This window comes from Mastomys coucha, unplaced genomic scaffold (genome assembly GCF_008632895.1).
Source record: "Mastomys coucha isolate ucsf_1 unplaced genomic scaffold, UCSF_Mcou_1 pScaffold14, whole genome shotgun sequence".
Classification (NCBI taxonomy): domain Eukaryota; kingdom Metazoa; phylum Chordata; class Mammalia; order Rodentia; family Muridae; genus Mastomys; species Mastomys coucha.
In genome coordinates, this window is record NW_022196896.1 from 16697691 (window position 1) to 16705822 (window position 8132).

Genomic DNA, 8132 nt, shown 5'->3' on the forward strand with positions numbered 1-8132 from the left:
AAGAAAATTAATGGATATATGAGGAGGAATGGTCAAATTTGCAGAGATGATCTGCTGCTTCACATCCACAAAAGACCAGCCTAGGAAAGGCATGCATGAAGTGGTCTCTTCTGGCTCTCTGGGAGACATTGAGGACCTGGACATCTAGGAGTCATTGATGATCCTATGAGAGGCAGTGAGGATCCATGTTTCCAGTGTTCCCTTCTTATCTTTTTAGAGGCACTGTGGAGGTGTGCATTCAGTGTTCCTTACTGGCCCTTATGGGAGCAATGAGGAGCTATGTAGTCAGTGTTCCTTGATCATCTATATCGTTCGGAGGATGATATAGGAGGGTTGGTGGAGTTTTGGAGATTATGGAGACCCCTCCCTTCAATTCATACCAACAATGGGTAGGGGGCACTTGCACCGATTCAGCTACCTAACATGATTTTGTTGTCCCTTTTCCTCATGGATTTGACAATAAAAGAATAAATACCTTTAAAAAGCTCTCAGCTGGTTATTTGTTCAGGGAATCAAAGGAAGAGAAATTATAGACATTTTCCATATTTTGTAGAATAACTTAATTAAATTTCACATATGTTGAGCCAGAAATAGAGTGACTCCTTCAAAGTTAACACATCAGTATAATTGAACAGAAGTTTTATAGGAGTACCAGGAATAACTACCTTCCTGAGATATCTACTGTGAGAGCCCTGTGAGAACCACATTTGCATCTCTGTATACTAATTTTGATAATGTGAAAATATTTCACATTGATAAGAACTTTTATTAATGCAAAATAGACTCTGCCCTACTTTTACATAGCTTTAATATTAATGAAAAAATGCTTGATTATGCCACATTTCAATGTCAGTAAAATTGGTGGGTGGAACAAAATGTGAATGAATTATTCATATACAAACAAAGACATTCTTGTTTTTCACAAGCAGTTCACTAGGGAATCATTGGTATAAAAGAGATAAAAAACCAAATTAAATAGAATATAGCTCCAAAAGGAAAATAACAGAAAAAGAGGTATTTACAAGTACAGCATATTACTAACTTGCATGAGCTTCATAAATATGGAATCAGTTTGCAATGCTGTATTTCACAGACATTTGAATAAATTGCAAACAGTAAAATTTAATAGACTAGTGTCAATCTTACCTCCTGCTACTTTAGTCAGTAAATATTTAATGATTCTAGTAATATGCCAGGTACTGTGACACATGCTGAAATGGACTAGCACAAGGTGAAGTTTCTAGCTTCAAGTGGATGAGCCTGGGAATGAGCTTCTTTCTCTAATATATACACACCCACTGCCACAGTAACCCATACAACATTGAGTGAAAATACAAATATATTTTCTTCCCTCAGTGTTTCGTATCTTCAGTCATTTGACTGTGTCCTCTGTTATACAGTGGCTTCTTACTTTAATATAATCCCACATGTCTATTATGGCTTTTGCTGTTTATGTTTTTGAGATTTTATATATATGTATATAAAATCATTCCCCATTTTTGAAAGATTCCCCTCGGCTTTACTTCTAGAAGTTTCAATTTGAGGTCTTATCTTGAGTTCTTTGTTCATTTTAGTAGATTTGAATTCATATTTACTTTTCATTTTTGAGTTTTGTGTGTGTGTGTATGTATGTATGTAAATATAACCTGCTCAGTCTATATATTGTTATTTGTATATATACTCCCAGGGGTGACCACTTGGTATTGGGTAACCTGCTGGTGCACTCTCACCTGGGGAATACCCATTATTTTACCCACTCTCAGCATTCCTCGTTTTCCTGTAGTTCTTCTCGAGTTAAGGTTTCTTGGAGGGCAGAATGATTTTAAGAGCTAGAAGATTAGGAAGTTTGCTGTAAGGTTGTGTGTCCTAGTAATGTCAGAATCTCCATCAGTAAAGCCTCACCAGCAAGATTGCTCAAGCCTGAGCCGAACAAGGACAGCCCCAATAAACTTGCCAAAGTGTGTCCATGGGGCCTCAATCCTAGCCAAAGTACTACCAACAACTGAAGAAAGCTGTGAACAGGAGATATAGTCTTCTCTAGGGAAGAACATACCAATTAATTATCCAATGCCAAGTAGTCAGCCCTGAAAACATCCATACAAGTAGCATTATACAGACAGAGCAGCTTATATTTAGGAATATAGCTGTACACACACACACAAACACACACACACACACAACAACAACAACAACAACAATCAGTGAAATATGAAGCTATAGATTTGTAATCTCAGAAGGAAAAAAAACCTTATGGAGACTCTTTGTCACAATGCTTGCAGCAACTATAAAGGTTTAGCTTATATATCAAGTACACTGAATGTGATGACTCTAAAATTAACCACCATAGCTTGTCCCTTGGTTGTGCCACTTAAACTTACACTCTAAACTTGGCAAGTTATTTGTCAGTTTTTTCTCTATTTTCTCATCCATAAAATGGAAATAATGAAGCTTTCATATAATATAAAGACAATCAGATGAGTTAATATGTATAAAGTGCTTAGAGGCTTGGCATTAAATAAGCATCCAAAAATGTTAGTTATTTCATTCTGCTCTGCTTTGAATCGAATGTTGCTGTGAACCCATGAGAATCATCTTTTCTAATCCAGAAGATCAGCATCTTTAGTTCTTACATGACATCACTACCCTGAGAAATCCACAATAAGTTGGCATTCTTATGTCTACTCTTACAGATCCCAGACTGAGAAATAGGAAGCACAAATAGAGGAAATATTCTTAAATGTCAATGTGGCTCAGTTCAGAGGAAACTTACCAGGTTTGTTCCAATCTCTACTTCAATGAGGAGACACCTCTAGATAGGAGTGAAAGGCTTCTAAGGTTTGGCTCATGAAGAAGGCAAGCACTGGCTAAGTAGTCTTTTCTTTACCTATAGCTCCTTCCATAGTGAAAATTTGAAACATTCATTTTCCTATACCATATAAGGATATGGTCCAACATCAAAGAACTGGATGTATTGAACATTCTACACTAAACCACAAAAGAAAATTGGAACATAACTGTAGACTTTGAGAATGACATAGTACTTGTCCTGCTTTGTATTTTTATTGCTGTCATAAAACAGAGACTAAAAACAGTTTGTGGAGGAAAGGATTTATTTCACCTTGTAACTTCTTCTTCTATCACTAAGAGAAGTCATGGTACTAAGGAAGGTTAGGAACCTAGAGGCAGTAACTAGAGAAGAGACCACCAAGAAACTCCAGTTGCCAGTTTGCTCTCCAGAGCTCGCATCGTCCAGAACTACCTGTGCATTAGTACCATTGCCTACAGTTGGTTTAACTGTCTCATAGTAATCAGTAACCAAGAGATTCTCTCTTCGTAGACATGTCAGATTTGTGACATATCTATGTTAGTTTTCTCAAACTAAGCAGCAAAGTAATCAACATGAGATATTTTGGATCTTAGGAGATGGCTGGGGAATTTTTCCACTGTAGCTCACAAGGCTTCAGCAATGATTATATCAGAATGTGGTCTCATCCTTCAGTCTGCATCTGACTTGTGTGGCATTAGCAGATTTAGTTTTGTAGAGATGTCCCACTAAAGAAATCAGTTTCTATCTGTTCTGCTGAGTCTCCTTGCATGACAGTATGTTTTATCAAAGTCAGCAAAAGAGAGTCCTCCAGTAGGACAAGTGTCACAGTCTTATGCATCACAGTCACAGAACTGACAATCCTGCACTATTAGTTTTATATTCTATTGATTAGAGACAGCCGTTAGTCAGCAAACAGGATAACCAAGCTGTGTGAATACCAGCAGAAAATAGTCTTAAAGTTTAATTGCTATCATCATTTAAATTATTTGTTCACAAGAGACGTGGGAAATTTCCAACATTTTTCCATTGTATATACTAAAACCACTCACATACTTTATGCTATACATTTTTTTTATTTTGCATTTGATATGTGTGTTTGTCATTGTCCCAGTTATTTGCTCAGCCTTGACTCAATTATTTGGCAATACTTGCCTTTTCATGCTCTCGTTTTCATGTTAGTTAGCATGTAGCTATTAGGTCCAGGCTGTATTTATGTACTCCGCAGGGGCTCAAGTACACTAATAGAGATCAAATAACCAATATATATTTAGCTAAGACATTTTAATTCTTGCTGTGGCTATACTCTATCTCTTGGTATTCTTGATTATGAAGCTTCCAAACCCAGGTTCTTCTTCATCCTTCATATTTAGCAGATATTTATTTCAAAGTAATTTTCTTATGAATTTCCTCTGGTTGTAATCATAATCCCCACCCATTCACTGCACTACAATTTTGCCCATGTCTTAACCTAAACAAAATATCATTCACTTGCTTGCTTTTTAAAATATTTCAAAAGATTTATTTATTTTATATATACAAGTACACTGTCACTATCTTCAAACGCACCAGAAAAGGGCACCATACCTCATTACAGATGGTTGTGAGCCACCATGAGGTTGCTGGGAACTGTAGTTCAGGACCTCTGAAATAGTACCCAGTGCTCTTAACCACTGAGCCACCTCTCCAGCCTGACACTTGTTTTCTTTATATGATCACTATTTCTTTCCATCGCTGGACAACAAAACTAGTAAATAGCTAGACCTCAGTGAGCACTGGCTGCTAATTCTATTGAACTGATATACAATTTATATGTCTGTTATCTTCTCTAAGACTGTAAGCTCTGTAATCATCCCTACCTGCTACAGTGTAACTGTATAAACTATCACATTTACTCCAATGTTTAGAAAAATATTGTTGTGACCTTCACTTTTTTTTTAGAGAAGTCATGCTGCAAACTTTTTCTATCCTCGATAGCTAACATTTGACTGAGAGCATCCAAGTGTTTTCAGTAAATGTGTATTGACCCAGTAAGATAAAAGCTAGTAAATATTTAAATCATGCATGTCATTTCATTGCATCAACTTTCAATATCTTAAGAATGAGAAAGCTATACATGAGTGGAATTTCTACCTATGGTGATATATGTACTATGTATATGAATACAAGGATAAAGATTTTACAAAATTTTGTCAGGTACAATTTATGTGAGGATCAAGATTTGTTTCCTTAGTGTAGAAAATAGAATAAAATAGTGCTCAAGGTATAAGTCTAAAAGTCTCCTCCCTGTAAAGTGCAAACATACTTTCAAGTCACTGCTATTTTAAAATAATATAAAGTTTCACTTCAAAACTTTGATTTTATGATAGACTGGTAACCATAATGTTAAAGTATGATACATCGATGAAAGAATATACAGAATGATTTCCATTTCCTGGATAACTAAGGGTTTCAACATTTCTTTAGGTGCTTCTCAGACATTTGGTATTCCTCAGTTGAGAATTCTTTGTTCAGCTCTGTAACACAATTTAAAAATGGTTATTTGGTTCCCTGGAGTCTAACTTCTTGAGTTCTTTGTATACATTGGATATTAGCCCTCTATCAGATATAGGATTGGTAAAGATCTTTTCCCAATCTGTTGACTGCTGTTTTGTCTTATTGACAGTGTCTTTTGCCTTACAGAAGCTTTGCAATTTTATGAGGTCACATTTGTCAATTCTTGATCACAAAGCATAAGCTCTTGGTGTTCTGTTCAGGAAATTTTCCTGTGTGCCCATGTGCTTGAGGCTCTTCCCTACTTTCTTTCACTTCATACCAGTCAGAATGGCTAAAATCAAAAAACACAGGTGACAGCAGATGCTGGAGAGGTTGTGGAGAAAGAGGAACATTACTTCATTGCTGGTGGGATTGCAAGCTGGTACAACCATTCTGGAAATCAGTTTGGCAGTTCCTCAGGAAACTGAACATAGTACTACCTGAGGATCCAGATATACCACTCCTGGGCATATACCCAGAAGATGCTCCAACATCTAACAAGGACACATACTCTACTATGTTCATAGCAGCTTTATTTATAATAGCCAAAAGCTGGAAAGAACCCAGATGTCCATAAACAGAGGGATGGAAACTGAAAATGTGGTACATTTACACAATGGAGTACTACATAGCTATTAAAAATAAGGAATTTTGTGAAATTCTTAGGGAAATAGATGGATCTGGAGAATATCATCCTGAGTGAAGTAACCCAGTCACAACAGAATACACATGGTAGACACTTACTGATAAGTGGATATTAGCTCAGAATACCCAATATACAATCCACAAACCACAAGAAATTCAAGAAGGAAGACTAAAGTGTACATACTTCGATCTTTCTTAGAAGGGGAAACAACATACCCATGGAAGGAGTTGCAGAGACAAAGTATAGAACAGAGACTGAAGGAAGGACAATCCAAAGACTGCCCCACCTGGGAATCCTTCTCATATTCAATCACCAAACATGGACACTATTGTGGATGACAGCAAGTGCTGGCTGACAGAAGCCTGATATAGCTTTCTCCTGAGAGGCTCTGACAGTGCCCAACTAATACAGAAGTAGAGATTCACAATCATTCATTGGACTGAGCACAGGGTCCCCAATGAAGGAGCTAGAGAAAGGAGCCAAGGAGCTGAAGGGGTTTGCAGCCCCATAGGAGAAAAAACAACAATATGAACTAACTAGTATCCTCAGAGCTCCCAGGGACTAAACCCCCATCCAAAGAGTACACATGGTGGGATTCATGGCCCCAGCTGCATATGTAGCAGAGGATGGTCTAGTAGGTCATCAAGGGGAGGACAAGCCCTTGGTCCTGTGAAGGTTCTATGCCCCAGTGTAGGGGAATACCAGGGCCAGGAAGCTGGAGAAGGTCTGTTGGTTAACCAGGGGTAGGGGAGGCAGGTGAAGGGAACAGGTTTTTTTTTTTTTTCCAGAGGGGAAACTGAAAAAGAGGGACAGGAAAAAATGTTGCAAAGATTGTCTTCTTGACATGACATAGATATTACAAGCTGATTTCATAGCATTTGTGGTTAATTTCATAAGAACTATACAGTATAGAACAGTCAAAGATCATAGCAACAATAGAGTAGATAATTTGTCAACCCTATCCCTTTATTCAGTGGTCATTCACAGAAATGTAAATGGGCAAATCAATATTTTTTGAGGCTATAGCCACTGGTAAATTTTCCATGCACAAGTGGATGGCCCTATATCCATGCATATATGAGCAACACTGATTTGTGTGTGTGTGTGTGTGTGTGTGTGTGTCATATATACATGCATCATGAAGATGAGAGGAGGCCTGACATTGGGAGTTATTAGGGTATTGAATAATTGAAAAGATAAGAAGAGGGTCAGTGATATGATCATATATCATTGTATATATGCATAAATTCTCAAAACTAAGGAATTAAAACTATACACACATATTATTCATAACATTTTTTGATCAAAACTATTTTAATTAAATACTAAATTATTAGATTATTGTCCTTAATCACAGTAAATATTTAAGAATTTCCCTCTTTCTATAGGATATCTTGTTCATAATTATATACCTGTGAAGACAAATTAAAGTTTTTTCAGACATGTATGTGACTATGAGAAATAATTCAAAATGGCTATCCATTTTTAAATGTAATTTTGTCATAGAAATAATTAACAATATCTATTTAGAATAAATTTAGTTGTAAATAAAATATATTTTTCTCATCTTCTAGTTTTTTATATTGCCTATAGTGAAACTACAAATCAAAATTGATTTTTAAAGAAAACCTTACATTTGAAGATAAAATTTTTATAGAAATCCAGATTTCACTGAACAAAGCATTTAAGTCATTTTGACTTTAAAAAATAGATATTTCTGAGTCCTGTCTGAAGCGGGCTGTTGTCGAGTCGCGGCGAGGCCGGCGCACCGCAGCCATGATGGAGGCTGATGTGAATCCGAAGGCCTATCCCCTCGCAGATGCCCACCTTACCAAGAAGCTGCTGGACCTTGTTCCGCAGTCGTGTAACTACAAGCAGCTTCGGAAAGGAGCCAATGAAGCAACCAAAACCCTCAACAGAGGCATCTCTGAGTTCATTGTGATGGCAGCAGACGCTGAGCCCTTGGAGATCATCCTGCACCTCCCTCTGCTGTGTGAAGACAAGAATGTCCCCTACGTATTTGTGTGCTCCAAGCAGGCTTTAGGACAGGCCTGTGGCATCTCCAGGCCAGTCATCGCCTGTTCTGTTACCATCAAAGAAGGCTCTCAACTAAAACAGCAGATCCAG

General features: G+C 37.2%; 1 protein-coding gene and 1 pseudogene across 6 annotated transcripts in view; both read left to right on the forward strand.

The window, feature by feature from the left end:
• Nkain3 (sodium/potassium transporting ATPase interacting 3) overlaps window positions 1–8132 on the forward strand; it is a 652366-nt gene that overhangs the window by 137775 nt on the left and 506459 nt on the right. Inside the window, exon 1 of one of the 5 annotated variants that reach the window (XM_031366512.1) lies at window positions 2756–2773. The exons of the other annotated variants lie outside the window; for them this stretch is intronic. The gene's annotated coding sequence lies outside the window, so the exon portion shown is untranslated. Of the gene's footprint in view, window positions 1–2755; window positions 2774–8132 lie in introns of those variants that run through there. 5 annotated transcript variants of the gene reach the window in all.
• LOC116088909 lies at window positions 7746–8132 on the forward strand (annotated as a pseudogene). The gene has a single exon (XR_004118073.1). The product of XR_004118073.1 is annotated as an NHP2-like protein 1 pseudogene (transcript).